Source organism: Schistocerca piceifrons, chromosome 7 (assembly GCF_021461385.2).
Source record: "Schistocerca piceifrons isolate TAMUIC-IGC-003096 chromosome 7, iqSchPice1.1, whole genome shotgun sequence".
In the NCBI taxonomy this organism is placed as follows: Eukaryota; Metazoa; Arthropoda; class Insecta; order Orthoptera; family Acrididae; genus Schistocerca; species Schistocerca piceifrons.
Genome location: NC_060144.1, coordinates 563,304,140 through 563,327,366, shown reverse-complemented (window position 1 = coordinate 563,327,366; position 23,227 = coordinate 563,304,140). Strand labels below are relative to the sequence as shown.

The 23,227-nt window shown below is 42.6% G+C and overlaps 1 non-coding gene across 1 annotated transcript; it reads right to left on the bottom strand.

Annotated features, from left to right (window-relative positions):
* Positions 1 to 22,789: 22,789 nt before the first annotated feature.
* Positions 22,790 to 22,864, bottom strand: Trnas-cga. Its single transcript has one exon. It is a non-coding gene; the product is annotated as a tRNA-Ser (tRNA).
* Positions 22,865 to 23,227: the final 363 nt, after the last annotated feature.

Here is a 23,227-nt window from a genome sequence, read left to right as displayed (position 1 = left end):
TGACACGCGTAAAGCTGAAATACTAAACACCTTTTTCCAAAGCTGTTTCACAGAGGAAGACCGCACTGCAGTTCCTTCTCTAAATCCTCGCACAAACGAAAAAATGGCTGACATCGAAATAAGTGTCCAAGGAATAGAAAAGCAACTGGAATCACTCAATAGAGGAAAGTCCACTGGACCTGACGGGATTCCAATTCGATTCTACACAGAGTACGCGAAAGAACTTGCCCCCCTTCTAACAGCCGTGTACCGCAAGTCTCTAGAGGAACGGAGGGTTCCAAATGATTGGAAAAGAGCACAGATAGTCCCAGTCTTCAAGAAGGGTCGTCGAGCAGATGCGCAAAACTATAGACCTATATCTCTTACGTCGATCTCTTGTAGAATTTTAGAACATGTTTTTTGCTCGCGTATCATGTCATTTCTGGAAACCCAGAATCTACTATGTAGGAATCAACATGGATTCCGGAAACAGCGATCGTGTGAGACCCAACTCGCCTTATTTGTTCATGAGACCCAGAAAATATTAGATACAGGCTCCCAGGTAGATGCTATTTTTCTTGACTTCCGGAAGGCGTTCGATACAGTTCCGCACTGTCGCCTGATAAACAAAGTAAGAGCCTACGGAATATCAGACCAGCTGTGTGGCTGGATTGAAGAGTTTTTAGCAAACAGAACACAGCATGTTGTTATCAATGGAGAGACGTCTACAGACGTTAAAGTAACCTCTGGCGTGCCACAGGGGAGTGTTATGGGACCATTGCTTTTCACAATATATATAAATGACTTAGTAGATAGTGTCGGAAGTTCCATGCGGCTTTTCGCGGATGATGCTGTAGTATACAGAGAAGTTACAGCATTAGAAAATTGTAGCGAAATGCAGGAAGATCTGCAGCGGATAGGCACTTGGTGCAGGGAGTGGCAACTGACCCTTAACATAGACAAATGTAATGTATTGCGAATACATAGAAAGAAGGATCCTTTATTGTATGATTATATGATAGCGGAACAAACACTGGTAGCAGTTACTTCTGTAAAATATCTGGGAGTATGCGTGCGGAATGATCTGAAGTGGAATGATCATATAAAATTAATTGTTGGTAAGGCGGGTACCAGGTTGAGATTCATTGGGAGAGTGCTTAGAAAATGTAGTCCATCAACAAAGGAGGTGGCTTACAAAACACTCGTTCGACCTATACTTGAGTATTGCTCATCAGTGTGGGATCCGTACCAGGTTGGGTTGACGGAAGAGATAGAGAAGATCCAAAGAAGAGCGGCGCGTTTCGTTACCGGGTTATTTGGTAACCGTGATAGCGTTACGGAAATGTTTAATAAACTCAAGTGGCAAACTCTGCAAGAGAGGCGCTCTGCATCGCGGTGTAACTTGCTCGCCAGGTTTCGAGAGGGTGCGTTTCTGGATGAGGTATCGAATATATTGCTTCCCCCTACTTATACCTCCCGAGGAGATCACGAATGTAAAATTAGAGAGATTAGAGCGCGCACGGAGGCTTTCAGACAGTCGTTCTTCCCGCGAACCATACGCGACTGGAACAGGAAAGGGAGGTAATGACAGTGGCACGTAAAGTGCCCTCCGCCACACACCGTTGGGTGGCTTGCGGAGTATCAATGTAGATGTAGATGTAGATGTAGAACAGCAGAGGGCCTATGACACTACCTTGCAGAACGCCAGATATCTCTAATGTTCTACTCAATGATTTACCATCTATCACTATGAACTGTGACCTCTCTGAGAGGAAATTCCGAATCCAGTCACACAACTGAGACGATACTCCATATGCACACAATTTAATTAATAGTCGCTTGTGAGGAATGGTATCAGAAGCCTTCTGGAAATCTAGGAATATGGAATCGAACTGAGATCCCTTGTCGACAGCACTCATTACTTCATGGGAATAACTGTGTTGCACAAGAACGATATTTTCTGAATCCTTGTTGGTTATGTATCAATAAGTAATTTTCTTCAAGGTGATTCACAATATGTGAGTACAGTATATGCTCCAAAATCCTACTGCAAATTGAGGTCAGTGATATGGGTCTCTAATTCAATGGATTACTCCTATTTCCTTTATTGAATATTGGTGTGACATGTGCTACTTTCCAATCTTTAGGAACAGACCTTTCGTCAAGTAAGTGGTTGTATATGATTGCTAAAAAGGCGCTTTTGTGTCTGCTTACTCAGAAAGGAACCTGATTGGTATATCATCTGGACCGGAAGACTTGCCTTTCTTAAGTGATTTGAGTTGTTTCGCAACACCTAAGGTATCTACGTTATGTCACTCATGCTAACTGCTGTTCTGGTTTCGAATTCTGGAATATTTACTTTGTCTTCTTTCGTGAAGGAATTACGGAAAACTGTACATAGTCACTCCGCTTTAGTGGCGCCATCATTGGTAACATTTCCAGCGCCATTGCACAGTGACAGTATTGACTGTTGTTTGCTACTGCTGTGCTTAGACAGTGATCTCTTTCCAAACAAATGGTGTTTTCAAATGGCTCTGAGCACTATGGGACTTAACTTCGGAGGTCATCAGTCCCCTAGAAGTTAGAACTACTTAAACCTAACTAACCTAAGAACATCACACACATCCATGCCCGAGGGAGGATTCGAACCTGCGACCGTAGCGGTCGCGCGGTTCCAAACTGTAGCGCCGAGAACCGCTCGTCCACCCCGGCCGGCAAATGGTGTTTTCGCGAGCATGCCCAGGCCTTTAGCGGTGTGAACGTTTAACGTTTCTGAGACATATATTGATAGCAGGATGAACATTTCGCGTGATGCGCCAGCTACACTGGGTACTTGTGCACGGCTAGAAGCAGCCCGTATGTTCCGTTTGGAGCAATGCAACCTGTGCTGTTCTGTGACATCAGCATCTGCAGATATCACATCATCAATGGTAAACACACGTGCTGCCCAGAGGCGTCTCACATATAGGACTGGCGTTAGGGCTTTGGAGCTCTTTGATGTCAGTGTAACACCTAGAGAACTCTAACTGTATACCCGAAAATAGACCCAGCTTTCACCCAGTCGCAGCAGCGTGAGAGCGATGGCTCGCGCTGGCTTGTGTCCAGCGATGGTGTCGACATGAGCGCGCCCTTGGAGCGTCTGCACTATGCTAATTGGTCTTTGCACCTGTCTGGTCGCGTCAGCAACAGCGCCTAGGTGATCAGGTATTTTGAGACGAATTTCTCAGGTTTCAAGTGTGAAAGGGTTGCCGCTGCCTCATGCTTGAGGGCACCTGTGAGTGTTTTGGCAGCTGACGGCCGTGTCACTTCACGGGGGGCTGCTGGTAGCTTCTTGTGCGGCCCAATGGACAGGGGGCAGCGGGCGGTGCTTGCATATGTTGATCACGTGCCTGTTGCACTATTTTGCTATCAGGTCTGCAGGCTGTGCTATGCATTACTTGGACATAAAGTACACACCTTCCTTACACTCTCCGGCAGCCCAGTGCAGGCTGAGTCATTTTCCCCTCCAGACAGCCATCTTGGGTTACATCACAGGAGGGATGACAGCACCCTCTGGTGGCAGGAGAGCTTCTGTAAAGTTTGGAAGGTAGGAGACGAGGTACTGGCAGAAGTAAAGCTGTGAGTACCGGGCGTGAGTCGTGCTTCGGTAGCTCAGTTGGTAGAGCACTTGCCCGCGAAAGGCAAAGGTCCCGAGTTCGAGTCTCGGTCGGGCACACAGTTTTAATCTGCCAGGAAGTTTCATATCAGCGCACACTCCGCTGCAGAGTGAAAATCTCATTCTGGAAACATCCCATAGGCTGTGGCTAAGCCATGTCTCCGCAATATCCTTTCTTTCAGGAGTGCTAGTTCTGCATGTTTCGCAGGAGAGCTTCTGTAAAGTTTGGAAGGTAGGAGACGAGGTACTGGCAGAAGTAAAGCTGTGAGTACCGGACCTGAGTCGTGCTTCGGTAGCTCAGTTGGTAGAGCACTTGCCCGCGAAAGGCAAAGGTCCCGAGTTCGAGTCTCGGTCGGGCACACAGTTTTAATCTGCCAGGAAGTTTCATATCAGCGCACACTCCGCTGCAGAGTGAAAATCTCATTCTATAATGTATTTCATTATTTACGAGTGGTTTGCATGTCTGTAGGCTGTACAGTGCATTATTTTGGCTTTTTACAGTTAGCAAATGCGTCTGCTGAGCATTATACATGAGTTATTTAGTAGTACTTTACAGGTCTGTAGGTAGTGTGGCGTGACTCCAAGCATGTCAAAGCGTGTGTTTTGTATCAGTGTAATAAATATACTATCTCTCAAAACCCATACCTAAATAAATTGTTTCAAAACAAATAAAGTACACTCCTTCCTCTCTACAACAGCCAAGTGCAGGCTGGGTCCTTTTCGCAGCCAATCCCTAGGAAGAGGTGGCGGCCATATGACTTAAGTTAGTGGAGGTAGCTCAAGTGACCTTTCTTCCCGCCATTATCTTAGGTTAATAGAGGTGTGCTACATTGTCCTGATGGAATTTGAACTTCCCACCATTTTCTGGTAAAGGGGGGGAGGGGGTTTAGGTTAGTGGAGGTAGTCCAATTGAGCTATCTTCCCACCAAAATCCGCCATCTTGAATGACATCATGGCTGTCATCTTGGATGATATCATGCACTGGTGCCAAGTCTACACTCCGCCATCTTGGACGACGTCATCGTCGCCATCTTGGATACATCTGGCGACAATGGAGAATGAGGCAGAAACCGCTTTATCCCAATACTCATGCACTTGCTGGCAGGTGCATAGGGAAGCCCAGTCTACTGCTCATCAGTAATCACCTGAAGATGGCCAGAAGGCTCTACGCCAAACTATTGTACCAGAAAGTTACAGGCATCTGACAGTTCTCCTGATATTTTAGAACAGTTTGAATGTGTCCTACACCAATACCAGTACACACACTTGTTTCTCTAAGGTCATAACATGCAGGTTGAGAGAAGTAACGTGAAAGTCTTGTACCTATAAGTTTCGTAACTAGTTCTAGATTTAGCAGAGTAGTAACGTATGTTTGCCTACAAATCTGTCTCCCTGCAGGCTGAGCTACACAGTATTTTATGAAACAACGTGAGACCATTTTTGCACCAAAGGTGGGTAGTGCTTACTATACAGCTAGAAGCTTCTGGTTTCATTATACATTCATAGCCCCTGAGGTACGCATCTAAAATCTGTATGCCCTCATTACTCTTAAAATGTGTGCACAAGATGCCTTTTCTGTGTTGAACTTTGAGCGTGGATGTAAATTGGCAGCAGCGCGACTATGAATGAGCATTTGTACATGCATAATTTCCTGGAATGGAGGCCCTGCGTAAAGCACATTGTTATCCGCCGTCGGTGGGAATGTTTGCGCTTTTTAGGAGATGACAGACAGCTGAGGCCCATGTGTTGAGATTATGCTGCGAAGTGAAGGATAAGCAATAGCGTCTGTTGACTCAAAAGGAAGCTTGCTCAAGTTTAAAGATGATTACAGACAAAGAAGAAAGTCATATGGAGTGTCCCTCTGAAAATTATTTGTAAAGAATAAGGTTCTGTAAGTTTAAAAATAGAAAAACTGAGAAGAATAAGCTAAACGTTTATGAAAAGTGTAGGCCTATATGAAAACTGTGGACGAATATTCATGCTATGGCGAATTTACTACTTATAACTGAAATGAAGTACACTGATGATGAAAAAAATACAGATTTGAAAAATATAACCCCCGTTCTAGATGATTCTGGCGTCTATGAAATTCGAAATTTGTCGAGTGCGAGGATGTTAATCTACATATCAGTTTTCACGATTGTAGTTGTGTAAACAAACAAAATGCAAATGACGCATTGAAAGTTAATTAACCTTCACATAACGACTAAGAACCTTCCATCAATATATCTCAGTTTCAGGATTAATCACTGAAATGCTTTATTTTGAAATGAGGAATAATAGTTCAAACTGGTATATAAGTCGCCATTTAATAGCTAACGAAATTTTATGGCGTCTTATCGCTGCAGTTTCCCTAGCAGAAAATATATAATCTTGCTATGAACACATTTGACATTTGCAGACGAAACGTTGTTGTCACTTAGTATTTCTCGTACCTCTGTTATTTTAGATACTTCTTTACCTACAGTTGCCGTTGTGTTGTCTTTCTCTGTCGCCTTTTCATCACAATAAACGCAGCAGAAGCTCCCAGGCAGGCAGAAGGTAATTCATAGGAGACTGCTTGCACAATGAGGCAAATTGTGGACACGAGATCTCCCATGCCTGTTATTTCCACAAATTTTTGTGCGTGCCCTCTTATTCCCGTGCGTCTGCGATTGTGCACGACAAAACACGCATCTTGGACATACCTTCAGAGAGAGAGAGAGCGAGAGACTTCACAGTCCAAGTAGTTACCATATCACTTGAGCTTAACCCTCTGTTAAAAGGTAAACACCACCTTTTTCGATCCTTGCTTATTCTGAGTGTGCATATTATTTCCCACATCTTGGTCTGGCAATATGTTTAAGAACATATTTATGTTGTTTTTGAAACACTTCACTACGTTCTAGATTTCGTTTGCTGGTTAGAGAGTATGTATGTATAATCTTTGGTGACAGTGGAAGGTTCGATTTGAATAGACCCTGTTTGTGTTGTTTAGTGTCAAACAACTGCTAACAATTTTTGCGTTTACTAGCATAGATATGATGAAAGTTAGGTCCTATGTCTTCTCATAGAGCTCTTTTGTTAAATTTGAATTTTTTATGTATGAAATAAGTCGAAAACCGTGTGGTACTCTAGAGCACCATCTTGCCATAGGTGCATTTTTCGTTTACTGCACAAGTGTGGTTTGTCGCCTTCCTTGACATTTTTCTCTATATTTTACTAGCTTTGTCGACCTAAGAGTAAGCTACTTTTAGTCTTAGCACAAACTCATTTGGAAATTTATGGTAAGGTCTTATGGGACCAAACTGAAGAGTTCATAGGTCCCTAAGCCTACACTCTACTTAATTTAACTTAAACTAACTTAAGCTAAGGATAACACACACAATCATGCCCAAGTGAGGACTCGAACCTCCGACGGGGGGACCCATGCGAACCGTGACAAGACGCCCTAGAAAGCGCGGCTACTCCGCGCGGCGATTCTCGTTAATGTATTCATTGTTTTACAGAGAAGTAGGCTACCACTTTTTGGCACTGACAGCATTAACAGATGACGGAATTGTTGAAGCTATTCTAAAAGATTTGGCAGATAATAATCATGTCACAGAAATAGAGGATGATGAAGACAATAATGCTGATGCAAATGATGTTAACGTTCCTGCAGGTTTAGTTTTCGACGCGATTTTTGCAAAAGTTTTAGATTTTGAAGCATTTCTTGACAGTTTTGATAGAATGTGCACCAGTGTAGCTCAATATTAGTTTACCTGAAACTGAGACAAAATTGAAAAACAAGGGATAAATGACTGCTTACATGAAAATCATCTCAAAAGTAGGAAGATGTCTGAGACTAAAATTAACAGAAGAGGAGGAAACAAGATGACTCAATTAAACTTTTTCAAAGAAGGGAACACAGAGAAACAATAAAACGTAATGCAGCCTGTACAACACTGTTACGAACTGTAACATAATGCTGACCAGAAAGGCTACGTTGCTGCCTTTTGTTTTTATCAAGGGAGAAATTAAGCTTCGGATAGGAAATTTTAAAAATTGTGTGTTATGGTAGTTCTAGGTTTTTCAAAGACGTTTTGGAGAAAAACAGATGGCAGGTTATTAATAACTTTTTCCTTATTTTTACTGTATAGAGCGCAAAAGTAGAGAAAATTTGGTTTGTGACACAATGAGGATAAATAAGAAATGATTCCCACCAGGATTTTCACCTTCTAAGGAAATAGAAAGAGATGACTTTATTGTAGGACGTAATCCTCTGAAACTGAGGTACTTTGTTGAAAGACAGCAACATTGTGTACCTGGCTTCCAGTTACCATGGAAAAGTAATAATTTTGTCTCCACAAAGCAGGAGGACGGCATTAAAATCAATATTCAGTGCTCTTCTGTAGTAAAGGATTGCAGTTGTATAATGGAATTTGTAAGCCATGATGACAGAATTAAATCTGCTTATGGGCTAGGAAGAAGATCCAAACAGTATTTTTTACTGCCTATGAACTGTACTGTGAGCTGTATAGGTTTAGGAGGAATGTTGCACACAGACTGATGAGACAGATGAACGTGAAATTTATCAGTCCCAGAGCTGCTAGCCACATTCTGGCAGGAAGCAACACATCCAACAAAGGGGAGAAGTTAATCTCAAATGATGTGAAATTAGAAAAGAAAGGTATTAATTTTGTCACTTTTGCAGTAAACAGAGGAAGATTTTATATATGTAATAAAAGAAAAGTTCACTCAAGACCAAATTCAAAATGTCTATTTTGTGGAGTATTTCTCTGTAGCAATGAAAAAAAAAACATTTTTGCTGAACTCTATTAAGTAAATTGTAACTGCCTTCTAACATTCATTGATTTGTAGTCTTGTGCATACTAGAACATCTGGATATGTTACTTAGGAAAAGTGCTGTACTGAGAACTATTGGTTGACAGGTCAGATGGTACTCCAAAGTACCACTTTCGTAAAATGGTGAAAAGAATATAATTAAAATTCTGAAAAATATTAGCTTTTGTTTTGTTGCCCTTTATTGCTGTTATCCATGAAAAATTGGGAATTTTTTGTTTTTTTTTTTAAGTTCAGACAACATTTTACATGAGATGGATCAGTTTAGCTGATGGATATCAGAGAATCTTAGCAATTCACACACTTTTCATTTGTTGTTGAAGTAAACAGTTCATTATGTAAGGTGTCAGGCAAATCCAACACCTTCCATGAAAACCCCGACATTATAGCAAATACAGTAGTATGCCACATAGCTCCGAATAAATCCTGACATTAAATTAACCAAAGTAATATGATCAACGAGTGAGCAAATGGAATACCACAGACTAACACAACAACGCCTAAATGCATGTCATACTTTCCCATCATGAAACAGACGCAGTTCCGCGGGAAGAAACAAGAACAGAGGCTGAGAGCAGAGTCGTGTAGGCTAGGAGGCCCTACGATAAGGGACGGACACCCACGTCGCCAGCCGACCGCCACGACCATCCCCAGCCCATGTTAAAAGATAGAGCCCTACAGAAGAACAGTATAGATCTTACGATAACACTAAAAGGACCACACCAGCTGAGAGTTTTAGCATGAGACTATACATGTCTCTGTTATGTTGTAAATGTTAAAAACATTGCCCCACCACGAAAAGTATAACGTTTCTCATTGGATATACAGAATTTTTGTAGGCGGAGCTTAAGATTAACATTGTAACCCTGATTGGTCAGTTGAAAACACAGCCAGATACCTTTTTTTTTAAACCAACTTCGGTTTAAGGAGAAGCGAGGAGAGAGTTGCTTCCAAGACGGCGAGGTGCATGGAGCTGCGCCACCCGCCGACCCCTGACGGTGCCTAAACACTGACAAGGTAATGAATGCACGTGGTGCCTCCATAAGGCTTCACTCAGAACTGCAGAAGTCTCATCTGTTACATCCCCTTTTTACGTAATACTCGTGTCGATCGTCAATTAAACTTCGTGGAATTCACATTTGCTACTAGAAGTTAAAATCTGAAATGCGATGATTTTGCTGTTACATAATTATTGAGAAGCCACATCAGCCACCGTAATTTACAAGTTAAATAAGTAGTTAAAGATAATTGAGAGTCTCTGTAGACCATTTTTGATAGTTTTCTCTTTTATGAAACTTAATTAGACAAGCAGCAGGCACAGTGCGTGAAATTGTTGAAAACAGTGTGTTACACAAGCGTATCACAAAAAGCAGTGCTGAAAAGATATGATAATCGCATAGAGAAAATAGAAGCTCAAACGAAGCAACAATTTCAGAAATTGCGAACAGAGTTGCTGCAAACTATTGAAGGGCATAGTGAACAGGATCGAACAAGTACTGAGTCTGCAACGACATCCGTATCTGTAACAGAACCGGAAAAACAAGCAATTAACGAAGATATTACGCATTTGCGATTCCAATCGCAGGCGGAAAGTGACATACATGAAATCAGACAGTTGGCACAGCAACAAACACGTTTCGAAATTCTTGATGAACAAACGGCACCACAAACACATGCAGAACCACAAATGTATGTTTCAAGACAGTCTGGATCGTACAATGAAGCGGCAAGGTTAGCCAGACAAGATACCGAACCAATACGTGACAATGGAAAGCCAGGTCGCGAAGAGTACAGTGCAATGCATTCAGCTACACGTTCAAAACCGATGGAAGAAAATTATTGCGTACCACTCCAACGATACTACGCGAGGGTAGGCGAAAGTTACAGTGGACAATATCCAATGGATCTACCACAACCGGAAAGAACGACGGGAGAAATGCTCAGAAACAAAAGTGGCGAAGACTCGCGAATTTCATATGGAACTATGACGAAGTACGACAACGATCATTTCCTCACAGTCAGAAAATTTCAACACTTTCGAGAAGGAAACTCATTACATCCACGAACTTATTGATCAATTCCGAGTAGGATTACCAGAACACAGGACGCTAGCACACAAATTAGACTTTATATGTGCACACATGTCAGGAACAGTCGCAGAAACCATGCAGAATGTTGCAGCGACATGCCGATCGTACGAAGATTTCAGAGAGAAGTTTCTCTCACGATATTGGTCCAACGAAGAAGAGAACAGAGTGAAGTACGAATTATTACAGAACCCATATTTTGAAAATTCAGGAGCGAAGAGTCTCGTGAAATTTTTCGAAGTAATGGCAAAGAAAAATCAATGCTTAGATGTACCATACAGTGACGGAGAGTTGATTACATTATGCGCGATGAAGTTACCATTGAAATACCAGCAATCATTAGTAGGTCGCGGAAGCAATGACGTCGAAGCATTTAAAGGTATTCTAAGGGAACTAGAGTTTATATTTTCGGAAGATGACGCAAGAAAAAGACGATGCGCACGTGAAAACGAAAGCGAAAAGCAGTGGAATCCACAAGACACAGTACGAAGAAACAATAATTACGAACCACGTGATAACTTCACACCAAGAAACGACAACAGATTTCAACAAAAAAAAAAACGGTTATGGATTTAGAAGAGAATACGGCAATAACTATAATGCACCCAGGAATGGCAACAACTATTACAGAGGGAACAATGACAGCCAGAACGGGTATTGGAGAACCAATAGACCGACAAATTATCAACAAAGAAACCAATATCAACAAGCGGAGCAAGAAAAGAGAATACAGATAGAAGAGGTGGAGGTAAGAGCACCAAACCCCGAAAAACGTTCGAATTGACAGCTAAGCGCCCATGCCAAAGAGAATGACGCACCGACCCAGGACAATTGCAGCACCTTGAACAGAGAAGTAAATACCCTATCACGAGAAGAGAAGAAGGAAGAAGAAAAAACCGCAGGGACCAGATGAAAACCAAGACAGGAAAATAACAATATCGTGTTGGGACGAAATTAATTGGGAGAATACTGACGAGGAAGATGAATTACCAGAGGCATGCACAACGAATGTAGGAGGAAAGGACGAAGTAATGAGTATTGCAGAGCTATTTGAGATGGAAACCAGGGAAAGCGAATTCAATGAGGATAATGCGCAGTCGACAGAAGTTGAAAATAAGTTACTAGTGGGCACACAACCCAACGTATATAATGAAGGAAGTTATGAATCAATAATTAGAGCATTTAAATGCGATTATGTGGAAGGAGCGACGAAGAAGGAAAAGATAGACGAGGATGAGGAAAAAGTAGAGGATGTTGAAGAAAGCGTAAATGAAGGAAGAAATAGAGAAGATGAAATAAAAGAGAAAGGAGTATCATCCTACAGAAAGTTCGAATTCACAAGGGAAATTCCTGAAAAGACTCATGTATGATTCAGTGGAGGATTCGTTGACGCAAGAAGAAGAAAAACAGAACCAACCCTTTCAAATTCAACCAATTGTGAAGGCTATGGTAAAGCATATCCCAGTCAATATTGTAATTGATAGCGGAAGTGAACTGACTGCGATCTCAGAAAATTTATTCATGTAGTGTAATGCCAATGACGAACTGCCAGTTCTGAAAACACGTAAGATTAAAGTAAGAGGTCCTATTAGAAACAATGCTGCGGAAGTTACGAGACAAACAAGGTTAACTCTTTCGTGCCAAGGTCAAAAGATCGAAGCCAACTTCGTGATTACACCTAAACTAACTGTAGATTTGATTACAGGTGCAGATTTTTTAAATGAGAGACGAGCGATAATAGATATGGGGAAAGGTAGCGCAACATTCGGGAACGTCACACTTCTCTTGGAGCAAAAGTTAAAATTAGAAGAAATATCAGTTATAAACATACAATTAAGAATGATGCGAGATAAAGAGGATGAAGAATTAGAATGGTATGCACAAAAGGTTGAATCGCCTCAACTCATGTTAGAAGTCCATAAAGAAATTGATGAAATATTTCAAGAAGTTCAAGTAAATAATTAGCAAAATATTTCAAGTTTATGTTGCAGATAAGATCGTTGGGAGAAAGAAGAATGAAGAGGGAGGAAGGAAGGGACAAGAAAGTAGTTTCAATAAAAACAAAAACAAAAACAAAAATAACACCAATAGTAGCATAGATTAAGGTGAAGGGATAAAGCATAGATAGTCTAACAGCATGAAATACAAAAATGTTATACACCACAACACTACACAAAAATAAAAAAACGAATTTGAGGATTCTTGTAGAAGTTAAGACTCAAAATATCTTAGAATTGTAACATGGAAAGGGCGCCGAAATTTGTAAAGCTTTTTAAAAAGGCGTAAAACAATGTAGGTACTAGACATATGTTAGACGATTATAAGTAAAACTTTTTGTAAGAACCATTGTAAAAACTCCAGCAAGAAGCAAATGCAACGACCCACAAGTTGCAATGAGAGAAGTATGATGAAAGGAAAGGACGTAATTAGCAAGACACGATTCCTACAAGGCAGAAGTGTTGAGAGGAGGGAAAGGACAGCGAAACCAACAAAGGGCACTTGTATCCAAAGTCGGCAGTAAATCTACAGCTAAGGCGAACCCTGCGTGGACACGACATGACACGGAAGACCAGAAAGGTCCTGGGACGCCCCAACACAGCGGAGCGAGCAAAAAACGGCCCAACGAGAAGACCACTTGGGCAAGCCACCACTGGCAAAAAATATGTGTAAAAGTCACACTACCGCTATTACACAGTATGCTGATGCACGAAACTGAAGAAAACTTCCACAAAGTAGAACTGACACGTCCAAACAATTTATCAAACTGTTACTAAGAGGAGAACTTCAAAGCGACTAGTTATCAATAAATATTCCCATATCCTGCCCAGAGAAGAACCAAGAATCAAGTAAGAAGCAGAGAAAAAGCAGCAAGAACAGAAGTTGAAGATTAAGATTGAGACCAAGAAAGAAGATGGGTGAAGAATAGATGACATACCTTCCCAAATCCCTATCTTATTGTAAACTAGCCGCCTGCGATGTATTACAACGAAAACCGACCGCTTTCAGCGACACATAACGATGACTTTCACACATACAAAGCCAGTAAACCACGAAATTCTGCACTCACAGCTCCATTCCATTATGGGACCTCCACAACAGCAACACACAGTTGCAAAACCAACAAGGAATAACGAAAGAGGCTGTACATCAAATACTTGCCCATATCCATCTCGCTCAAGTCCATCAACTTTGTACAAAAACATCCGTCAACCTTATGCATAAACATTCATAGGATAATGAAAATGTGTGAAAGCATGTGATGTAGGAATTGTGCAGAAGACGCGTGTGAAAAACTAAATAAGTAAAGCACACCAGACAGCTAATAAACTACAAAATAACAGTCATTGACTATTGATAAAAATAAGTCAATAGTTCTGAAATGGACAGTATATAAAGAACAAAAGTAAGGCATAATAAACACTAAAACTATATGCCACTTCTTTCCTCGTCATAAAAATAAAAGAATAACTATATTTTACTTATTTTCTCCTTATAAAAACAAAGAATAAAAAATTATCTTGTTGGATGTTTTCCCTTTTTTAACATTTTTACCATTTGTTAGGATAATATCTCAATACTTATGTATGTATATTTCTTTGTCAAAGCAATTCTTGGAAATAATTCTTATTTGTTAGTGTAACAATGTTGAAATGAGTGTCTAGAAACAAAAACATTTTACTTGTACATGATATTTAGAAAATGTGTTAGGAATAGATTTTACTTAATTACTACATTTATAAAAAAAATATTTCTAAGAAAATCGATGTGAAAGACTCCTCACTTTTGATAACAAACTTCTTAAAAAACAAACTTCACACTTAAATAAAGAAAGAAAATAATTAAAAATTAATAATGATAATAGCATAAAAATATTCTTCTCTTGTCAATATAATCATATTTTTGAGAATAACGTCAAAGAATATTAAAATATAAATTAGTAATACAAACTAGCACTGAACTAGAATAACGTGGCTGAACAGTAGGCAACAAAATTTAGATAAAGGAATAATTTTTGACTGACTTAGACAACGATTCAATCATTGCCTAACTTCAGTGCAAAAATAAAGATCGAAGGGAGGTGATATGTAAGGTGTCAGGCAAATCCAACACCTTCCATGAAAACCCTGACATTATAGCAAATCCGGCAGTATGCCACATAGCTCCGAATAAATCCTGATGTTAAATTAACCAAAGTAATATGATCCACGAGTGAGCAAATGGAAAACCACAGACTAACACAACAACGCCTAAATGCATGCATACCTTCCCATCATGAAACAGACGCAGTTCCGCGGGAAGAAACGAGAACAGAAGCTGAGGGCAGAGTCGTGTAGGCTAGGAGGCCCTATGATAAGGGACGGACACCCACGTCGCCAGCCGACCGCCACGACCACCCCCAGCCCATGTCAAAGGATAGAGCCCTACAGAAGAACAGTATAGCTCTTACGATAAGACTAAAAGGACCACACCAGCTGAGATTTTTAGTGTGACACTATACGCGTCTCTGTTACGTTGCAAACGTTAAAAACATTGCCCCACCACGAAAAGTATAACGTTTCTCATTGGATAGACAGAATTTTTGTAGGCACAGCTTAAGGTTAACATTGAAACCCTGATTGGTCAGTTGAAAACACAGCCAGATACCTTTTTTTTTAAACCAACTTTGGTAAAATGGAGTAAGGAAAAGCGAGGAGAGAGTTGCTTCTGAGATGGCGAGGTGCGTGGAGCTGTGCCGCCCGCCGCCCCCTGACGCTGCCTAAACACCGACAAGGTAATGAATGCACGCGATGCCGCCATAAGGCTTCACTCAGAACTGCAGGAGTCTCATCTGTTACATACCCTTTTTACGTAATACTCGTGTCGATCGTCAATTAAACTTCGTGGTATTCACATTTGCTACTAGAAGCTAAAATCTGAAATGCGATGATTTTTCTGTTATATAATTATTGAGAAGCCACATCAGCCACTGTAATTTACAACTAGTTAAATAAGTAATTAAAGATAATTGAGAGTCTCTGTAGACCATTTTTGATAGTTTTCTCTTTTATGAAACTTAATTTAAACCGAGATTATAGATGTGATATGGCATAGGTCATCCTTTGATCCATTGTAGAACTTGGAAACCCATTCAGGGAATATTCGTTCACATTTTTGTTGAACGCAGTTGGTTTTTATCATCCTGTATTAAAATATTTCCTTTTATCAATAGTTCAATTTATAAACAATGTTTTGTGAGTAAAATAAAAATTCCAATGGTAAACTTAACTGATTTTTCGACGTTATTTTACCACCTAACTAAAAATAGGAAAGCCTTTAACCCCTTCCACTAAATTTTGTTAGTATTAACATTCTTTTTTTTACAGGGAGTGCAGTGGAGCTGACGCTGAAATCATTAAGTATTTGATTATATCATCGCTAGTCTCACTGAACTGTTCTGAACTCTACATGTCATGTGTAGTCTGGCATCTCCTTACCAGCAACAGGTCCCAGGTTCAAACTAGTCAATTCCCTAAAAAACATGCTCAGAGCGTCGTTGCACGAAAGTGGTAGGAAGACACAACTTAGAACAAACAGACACCACACAGAATGTTAGAACTATTAGAAGAGACAAAAAGTGTGTGGAATGTGATGGCTCAAATATTATGAACAGATGAACAATATAAGAAGTCTGCAGGAGGTGGGGAGACTATATTCATTACAGCACAGTGGCTGGTGATACATTTGATACAGTGTCAGATGCTACAGATGTCAGCTGCCAATCACAGCAGTGATAGTACTGAGCCATATCTGAAGTATCCGAAAGTTATTATCTTTATATGTATTATAGGTGGATATGGACTTTATCTAATAGCTTCATGTGTCAATGCAGATACTAATAACGACAAGTTCCGATATGAGCAGGCTGAACGTTTCATGATTTTATAATGTCTTGCAGTACCTAACTGGTCTAATCAGTGCATCATAAAGGATGATGGACGCTCACCATTAGCCTCAAGTGAGTACTGTGCTATTTTATTTTTAACATTCATGCTCTGGTATGGTTTAACATGTGAAATGATTTGGGTTCATTGCAGGTGGTTGTTTCGATGCTGAGGTCAGTTAGACCGTCAGCGAGAGCGCATCACTAGTTCCTGCTACTACTAAGACGAGTACACCATTCTCTTTTTACATATTTTTACGAGCTTCAAACAGGAGCGACTTATTTTCAGTTATCTGTGTAGTTACTAGTTTATTTTTGTAATTTCTTGCGTGTTCGAGTGCTTACTAGGCACAACCTTTTATTTCAATAACAGTGTAGTGTACAGTATTGCTGTTGCTATCGACCATTGTATCGACTCTCGTATTGAGGAGGCTTTTGTTTGTTTGGTTAGAACAGCTCAGTGTCAGTTAGACCGCCAGCGAGAGCACACCGCTAGTTCCTGCTACTACTAAGGCGAGTATACCGTTCGCTTGTTAGATATTTTTACGAGCTTCAAACAGGAGGAGTGTAATAATGGATAGGAACTGTGATTGTTGTGTACAGATGCGAGCTGTGCTGGCAACCCACGGCTTCAGGCTGCATTGGCTTCCGTCACACAGCTTGAGGCTGCTGCCAAGGGGCATCACTGTGGGGGATCGTACGCGGGGATGTGAGGGACGTCGAGCACGTCCCACGTGTCGTCCGATTGGTCCACTGCTGTGACCTCCCCGGGTACTGCCTGTGCTGAGGTTGACCCCTCACCCATGGTCGAGTGGGAGATCGTTCCAGAGTCTGGCAGCCAGCGAAAAACTTTCTGTGGGGCCGATCGTAGGGCCTCCCCGGTTCGTTTGATGAGCAGGTTTTGGGCGTTATCTGTGGCTGACGATATCTCTGAGCTGGATGCAGTCATCCATCCTGTTCCAGAGGAAGCTTCTCTGCCCGCAAGGTCAGGGTATTCACAAAGGGTGGGTTTGCTGGTGGTTGGGAGCTCCAACGTTAGGCGCATAATAAGGCCCCTTAAGGAACATGGCTGCCAAGGAGGGGAAGGAAGCCAGTGTGCACTCTGTGTGCATTCCGGGGAGAGTCATTCCGGATGTGGAAAGAGTGCTTCTGGATGCCATGAAGAGTACAGGGTGCAGCCAACTGCAGGTGGTGGCTCATGTGTGCACCAATGACGTGTGTCGCTTTGGATTGAAGCAGATTCTGTCTGGTTTCGGACGGCTAGCAAAGTAGTAAAGACTGCCAGTCTTGCTTCCGAGATTAAGGCGGAGCTCACCATCTGCAGCATCGTCGATAGAACCTTTGGTGCAGAGTCGAGTGGATGGTCTGAATCAGAGGCTCAGGCGGTTCTGTGACCGTGTAATCTGCACATTCCTTCACTTGTGCCACCGGGTGGTGGGTTTCTGGGTTCCGCTTAATAGGTCAGGGGTCCACTACACACAGGAGGCGGCTACACGGGTAGCGTGGGATATGGGGAAGGGACTGGGCGGTTTTTTAGGTTAGAGGGTCTCAGGGAACCACAAAAGGGGCGTCCGTCAAAAAGTGGGCAGGTAAAAGACAGTAAGGTAGGTGTAGAAACAATTGGTATTGTAGTTGTTAATTATCGTAGTTGTGTTGGAGAAGAACCAGAGCTCCAAGCCCCAATAGAAAGCACTGAAGCTCAAATAGTTGTAGGTACAGAGAGATTGCTAAAGACGGAAATAAGTTCGGCCGAGATTTTTTCAAACGATCTAACAATGTTCAGAAAGGATAGATTAAATACAGTTGGTGGTGGAGTATTTATTTCTGTCACAGGTAGTTTGCCTTGTAACGAAATTGAAGTAGATAGTTCATGTGAAATAGTATGGGTAGAGGTTATACCTAACAATCAGACTAAACTATTAATTGGATCGTTTTACTGACCCCCGACTCAGAAGACATAGTTACTGAACAGTTCAAAGAAAACTTGAGTCTCATTTCAAATAAGTACACCGCTCATACAATTACAGTCGGTGGTGACTTCAATCTAGCCTCGATATGATGGAAAAATTATATGTTTAAAGCCGGCGGCAGGCATAAAACATCATCCGAAAGTGTACTGAATGCTTTCTCAGAAAATTATTTTGAACAATTAGCTCATGAGACCACTCGAAGAGTAAATGGTTGTGAAAGCATACTTGACCTCTTAGCAAAAAATAATCCTGGACAAGTAGAGAGTACCGTGACGAATACAGGGATTAGCGACCAAAAGGCAATTGCTGCTAGGCTGAATACCATAACACCCACAACCAGCAAAAAGAAGCACAAAGTACATATATTTTGTAAAGCTGATAAAAATTCTTCTTCTAAAGAGACGGTCTCAGCTCCTTCCGATATGATCATGTAAGCGTAGAAAAGTTGTGGAATGTTTTCAAAGAGATAGTATCAACAACAATTGAGAGATATATACCACATAAATTAATAAGTGATGGTACTGATCCCCCATGGTACACAAAATGGGTCACATCATTGTCCCACAAGCAACAAAAAGAGAATGCCAAATTTAAAAGAAAGCAAAATCCCCAAGATTGGCAAAGTTTTACAGAAGTTCGAAATATGGCGTGTACTTCAGTGCAGCCTTAATAATTTGAACAACGAAATTCTGTTTCGAAATCTGGCAGAAAACCCTAAGATATTCTGGTCATACATAAAGCACACCAATGGCAAGACACAATCAATACCTTCATTGCGCGATAACAACGGTGAAGTCACTGATGACAGTGCCACTAAATCAGAGTAATTAAACACAGTTTTCCGAAACTCCTTCACCAAAGAAGATGAAGTAAATATTCCTGAATTCCAATCAAGAACAACTGCCAAGATGAGAAACATAGAAGCAGATATCCTTGGTGTAACAAAGCAGCTTAAATCACTTAATAAAAGCAAGGCCTCCGGTCCAGATTGTATACCAGTCATATTCCTCTCAGAGTATGCTGATAAAATAGCTCCATATTTAGCAATTATATACAACCACTCGCTCACAGAAAGATACGTACCTAAGGACTGGAAAATTGCTCAAGTCACACCAATACCTAAAAAGGGAAGTAGGAGTAATCCGCTGAATTACAGGCCTGTATCACTAACGTCGATTTGCAGTAGGATTTTAGAACATATACTGTATTCGAACACTATGAAGTACCTCAAAGAAAATGATTTATTGACATATAGTCAGCACAGATTCAGAAAATATCGTTCTTGTGAAACACAACTAGCTCTTTGTACTAATGAAGTAATAAGTGCTATCGACAGGGGATTCAAATTGATTCCATATTTTTAGATTTGCAGGAGGCTTTCGACACCGTTCCTCACAAGCGTCTTCTAATCAAACTGCATGCCTATGGAGTATCGCCTCAGTTGTGGAACTGGACTTGTAATTTCCTGTCAGAAAGGTCACACTTCGTAGTAATAGAAGGAAGTCATCGAGTAAGACAGAAGTAATATCCAGCGTCCCACAAGGAAAGGTTATAGGCCCTCTATTGTTCCTGATCTACATTAACGACATAGGAGACAATCAGAGTACCCGTCTCACATTGAAACTTCCTGGCAGATTAAAACTGTGTGCCCGACCGAGACTCGAACTCGGGACCTTTGCCTTTCGCGGGCAAGTGCTCTACCAACTGAGCTACCGAAGCACGACTCACGCCCGGTACTCACAGCTTTACTTCTGCCAGTACCTCGTCTCCTACCTTCCAAACTTTACAGAAGCTCTCCTGCGAACCTTGCAGAACTAGCACTCCTGAAAGAAAGGATATTGCGGAGACATGGCTTAGCCACAGCCTGGGGGATGTTTCCAGAATGAGATTTTCACTCTGCAGCGGAGTGTGCGCTGATATGAAACTTCCTGGCAGATTAAAACTGTGTGCCCGACCGAGACTCGAACTCGGGACCTTTGCCTTTCGCGGGCAAGTGCTCTACCAACTGAGCTACCGAAGCACGACTCACGCCCGGTACTCACAGCTTTGCTTCTGCCAGTACCTCGTCTCCTACCTTCCAAACTTTACAGAAGCTCTCCTGCGAACCTTGCAGAACTAGCACTCCTGAAAGAAAGGATATTGCGGAGACATGGCTTAGCCACAGCCTGGGGGATGTTTCCAGAATGAGATTTTCACTCTGCAGCGGAGTGTGCGCTGATATGAAACTTCCTGGCAGATTAAAACTGTGTGCCCGACCGAGACTCGAACTCGGGACCTTTGCCTTTCGCGGGCAAGTGCTCTACCAACTGAGCTACCGAAGCACGACTCACGCCCGGTACTCACAGCTTTACTTCTGCCAGTACCTCGTCTCCTACCTTCCAAACTTTACAGAAGCTCTCCTGCGAACCTTGCAGAACTAGCACTCCTGAAAGAAAGGATATTGCGGAGACATGGCTTAGCCACAGCCTGGGGGATGTTTCCAGAATGAGATTTTCAATCTGCAGCGGAGTGTGCGCTGATATGAAACTTCCTGGCAGATTAAAACTGTGTGCCCGACCGAGACTCGAACTCGGGACCTTTGCCTTTCGCGGGCAAGTGCTCTACCAACTGAGCTACCAAAGCACGACTCACGCCCCGTACTCACAGCTTTACTTCTGCCAGTACCTCGTCTCCTACTTTCCAAACTTTACAGAAGCTCTCCTGCGAACCTTGCAGAACTAGCACTCCTGAAAGAAAGGATAATGCGGAGACATGGCTTAGCCACAGCCTGGGGGATGTTTCCAGAATGAGATTTTCACTCTGCAGCGGAGTGTGCGCTGATATGAAACTTCCTGGCAGATTAAAACTGTGTGCCCGACCGAGACTCGAACTCGGGACCTTTGCCTTTCGCGGGCAAGTGCTCTACCAACTGAGCTACCGAAGCACGACTCACGCCCGGTACTCACAGCTTTACTTCTGCCAGTACCTCGTCTCCTACCTTCCAAACTTTACAGAAGCTCTCCTGCGAACCTTGCAGAACTAGCACTCCTGAAAGAAAGGATATTGCGGAGACATGGCTTAGCCACAGCCTGGGGGATGTTTCCAGAATGAGATTTTCACTCTGCAGCGGAGTGTGCGCTGATATGAAACTTCCTGGCAGATTAAAACTGTGTGCCCGACCGAGACTCGAACTCGGGACCTTTGCCTTTCGCGGGCAAGTGCTCTACCAACTGAGCTACCGAAGCACGACTCACACCCGGTACTCACAGCTTTGCTTCTGCCAGTACCTCGTCTCCTACCTTCCAAACTTTACAGAAGCTCTCCTGCGAACCTTGCAGAACTAGCACTCCTGAAAGAAAGGATATTGCGGAGACATGGCTTAGCCACAGCCTGGGGGATGTTTCCAGAATGAGATTTTCACTCTGCAGCGGAGTGTGCGCTGATATGAAACTTCCTGGCAGATTAAAACTGTGTGCCCGACCGAGACTCGAACTCGGGACCTTTGCCTTTCGCGGGCAAGTGCTCTACCAACTGAGCTACCGAAGCACGACTCACGCCCGGTACTCACAGCTTTACTTCTGCCAGTACCTCGTCTCCTACCTTCCAAACTTTACAGAAGCTCTCCTGCGAACCTTGCAGAACTAGCACTCCTGAAAGAAAGGATATTGCGGAGACATGGCTTAGCCACAGCCTGGGGGATGTTTCCAGAATGAGATTTTCAATCTGCAGCGGAGTGTGCGCTGATATGAAACTTCCTGGCAGATTAAAACTGTGTGCCCGACCGAGACTCGAACTCGGGACCTTTGCCTTTCGCGGGCAAGTGCTCTACCAACTGAGCTACCGAAGCACGACTCACGCCCGGTACTCACAGCTTTGCTTCTGCCAGTACCTCGTCTCCTACCTTCCAAACTTTACAGAAGCTCTCCTGCGAACCTTGCAGAACTAGCACTCCTGAAAGAAAGGATATTGCGGAGACATGGCTTAGCCACAGCCTGGGGGATGTTTCCAGAATGAGATTTTCACTCTGCAGCGGAGTGTGCGCTGATATGAAACTTCCTGGCAGATTAAAACTGTGTGCCCGACCGAGACTCGAACTCGGGACCTTTGCCTTTCGCGGGCAAGTGCTCTACCAACTGAGCTACCGAAGCACGACTCACGCCCGGTACTCACAGCTTTGCTTCTGCCAGTACCTCGTCTCCTACCTTCCAAACTTTACAGAAGCTCTCCTGCGAACCTTGCAGAACTAGCACTCCTGAAAGAAAGGATATAGCGGAGACATGGCTTAGCCACAGCCTGGGGGATGTTTCCAGAATGAGATTTTCACTCTGCAGCGGAGTGTGCGCTGATATGAAACTTCCTGACAGATTAAAACTGTGTGCCCGACCGAGACTCGAACTCGGGACCTTTGCCTTTCGCGGGCAAATGCTCTACCAACTGAGCTACCGAAGCACGACTCACGCCCGGTACTCACAGCTTTACTTCTGCCAGTACCTCGTCTCCTACCTTCCAAACTTTACAGAAGCTCTCCTGCGAACCTTGCAGAACTAGCACTCCTGAAAGAAAGGATATTGCGGAGACATGGCTTAGCCACAGCCTGGGGGATGTTTCCAGAATGAGATTTTCACTCTGCAGCGGAGTGTGCGCTGATATGAAACTTCCTGGCAGATTAAAACTGTGTGCCCGACCGAGACTCGAACTCGGGACCTTTGCCTTTCGCGGGCAAGTGCTCTACCAACTGAGCTACCGAAGCACGACTCACGCCCGGTACTCACAGCCTTACTTCTGCCAGTACCTCGTCTCCTACCTCCCAAAC